At 40.9% G+C, this 3,011-nt stretch overlaps 1 non-coding gene across 1 annotated transcript; it reads right to left on the minus strand.

The window, feature by feature from the left end:
- Window positions 1-505: 505 nt before the first annotated feature.
- On the minus strand, window positions 506-612 carry LOC127108670 (small nucleolar RNA R71). The gene has a single exon (XR_007796193.1). It is a non-coding gene; the product is annotated as a small nucleolar RNA R71 (small nucleolar RNA).
- Between the last annotated feature and the right edge of the window lie 2,399 nt (window positions 613-3,011).

The raw sequence follows: 3,011 nt of genomic DNA on the forward strand, positions 1-3,011 counted from the left end.
CTAAGGCACTATTAGCCGGTAAATGCGAAGAACCCGTAGTACTGGAAATTTAGTAGATCCTTTAGCGGAACCTGAATGTTACACTCGTACACGCCTTTTACTCGTCCGAATTAAGAAAGCTATGGCCGAGAATCGTGACCGGAGACCTCTTAAGGAATTTTCCCAACCCTCTGACGAGGAACCTAGTTCTAGTATAGTAAACCCCCTCATTCCTGCCAACAATTTCGAACTAAAACCATCTTTACTGCAATTAGTGCAACATGACCAATTCGCGGGTCTCGCTACTGAGAACCCAAATCAATATTTAAAAGTCTTTATCCAACTGGCCGACACCTTTAAATCCAACGGTGCTTCACCTGATGCGATTCTTTTAAGATTATTTCCTTTCTCCCTCAGGGATAGAGCATTTTCGTGGTTAGATTCACTTCCAGCTAACTCAATAACTACCTGGGAAAACCTTAGGAGATTATTCCTTGCTAGATATTTTCCCCCTAGTAAGATTGCTTTTCTTCGAAACCAAATAACTAGATTTACTCAAAACCAAGGAGAATCACTTTTTGAAGCTTGGGAGAGATACAAGGAGTTGTTAAGAGTTTATCCACACCATGGCCTAGAACAATGGTTGATCGTTCATACCTTCTACAATGGACTCCATTATAACACAAAGATGAGCATCGATGTTGCCTCCGGTGGCGGGTTGATGAACAAACCTTACCCTGAAGCTTGTGATCTAATTGAGGATATGGCCCAAAACCATTACCAATGGGGAACTGAATGAGCATCAGTAAAGAAAAAGGAGACCCGAGGTGGAATACATGAGATAAGTTCTATGGACATGATGCAAGCGAAAATGGACGCTTTAGCCCTTAAGGTCGAACATATTTCTACAAACTCAAACACTGAAGCAGTAGTCCACACAGAGTGTGAACTTTGTGGATCTAAGGGACACGAATCGGTGGAATGTAACCTTTTGAACGACCTGAACACCGACCAAGTGACTTACGCCCAAGCTAACCCATTTTCAAACACTTACAACCCTGGATGGAGGAATCACCCGAATTTTTCCTATAAAAACCAAAACCCTATCCAAAACTATGCACCTCAAAGACCACAAGGTTTTCAAGCCCAAAAGCAAAATCAACCTATGCAAGTTATGCCCCAGAAGCCTAACCTTGAGAAGATCATGGAGAAATTTATATCAGGCCAGACTCAGCAAAATAAAGAATTTCTAAACCAGAACGTTCACGTAAACGAACTGATAACGCAATTAGGGACTAAGGTTGATCAGATAATTACTCATAATAAGATACTTGAAACCCAGATCTCACAGGTAGCACAAAACCAAGCCCCACAAACTACACCTGGAGGACAATTCCCTGGACAACCTCAACTCAACCCTCGAGGGCAAGCTAACGCTATCGCTTTACGAAGTGGGACCGCTTACGAAGGGCCTCGTAACCCAGCAATGAGCTATTCAAAAGCTTCTAAAGAAAATATACCTACCAACCAAGAAGAGGAACCGGTGGAACCCGAAAAACAAACCGACCAAGACAGAGAAGCCAAGGATAAAACTTACGAACCACCACCCCTGTACAAACCACCAATCCCATATCCCCAAAGACTTAAAAAAACCAAAATCAATAACCAATACCAAAAGTTTATAAAAGTGATAGAGAAGCTTCATGTAGAGATACCTTTCACCAAAGCCATCACCCAAATTCCATCTTACGCCAAATTTCTCAAAGACATCTTAACCAACAAGCGTAGGCTTGACGATCCCAAACCTTTGGAATGCAACTTTATTTCCGAGAATAAACTTGCTAAGAAGGAGAAAGACCCTGGGAGTTTTTCTATACCTTGAATTCTAGGGAGTCATGTGATCAACAAAGATTTCCTAGACTTAGGCGCTAGTGTGAGTTTAATGCTCTTAGTTATGTGTAAAAGGTTAAACTTAGGAGAATTACAACCAACTAAGATGTCCCTCCAATTAGCCGATAGATGTGTTAAGTCTCCCGTAGGTATATTAGAAGACATTCCCGTTAGGATCGGTCAAATTTATATCCCGACAGACTTTGTGGTCATGGATATCAAGGAAGACGAAGACATCCCTATCCTTTTAGGTAGACCATTTTTATCAACAGTCGGGGCTATAATAGATGTTAAAAGAGGAAAATTAACTTTCGAAGTAGGAGATGAAAAGATAGAGTTTATTCTTTCAAAGTTCCTGATGACACCAATCATAGGAGACGAATGTTACGCAATCGATATCATAGATGAATGCATAAGGGAATTTTATCAAGAAGAACCTATGATCGAACCATTTTCAAACCCGAATGAAAAGGATGACGAGCTAAAGGAAAATGAACCTCACACTAACGAATGTTTGGCCCTTACTCAGGACCTTTCACCAAACTCTCAAAAACCAGCTCAAGAACTTAAGGAATTGCCCAAGAACCTAAGATACAAGTTTTTGGAGAAAGAAATGAACCGCCTAGTAATAGTTAGTGCCACCTTAAACCAAGACGAGACAAACCAACTCTTGAATGTTTTACGAAGATACCCCTCTGCCTTAGGATACAACATCTCTGATTTAAAAGGTATAAGCCCATCCGTGTGTATGCACAAGATCTCGCTAGAGGAGGATTCAAAACCTTCCAGAGAACATCAGAGAAGAATCAACCATGTAATGAGTGAGGTGGTAAAGAAGGAAGTCCTTAAACTACTAGAAGCTGGTATAATCTATCAGATCTTCGATAGTAAATGGGTAAGTCCTGTACATGTGGTACCCAAAAAAGGAGGCATCACAGTCGTGCAGAACGAGAAGGGCGAGCATGTGGCTAAACGTATAGAAGACGGATGGCGGATGTGCATAGACTATAGGAAACTAAATAAGGCAACTAGGAAAGACCATTTCCCTCTTTCATTCATATATCAAATGCTTGAGTGTCTTGCCAGACACTCTTACTTTTGTTATCTGGATGGATATTCTGGATTTTTCCAAATAACCATAC

This window comes from Lathyrus oleraceus, chromosome 7, assembly GCF_024323335.1.
Source record: "Lathyrus oleraceus cultivar Zhongwan6 chromosome 7, CAAS_Psat_ZW6_1.0, whole genome shotgun sequence".
Lineage (NCBI taxonomy): Eukaryota > Viridiplantae > Streptophyta > Magnoliopsida > Fabales > Fabaceae > Lathyrus > Lathyrus oleraceus.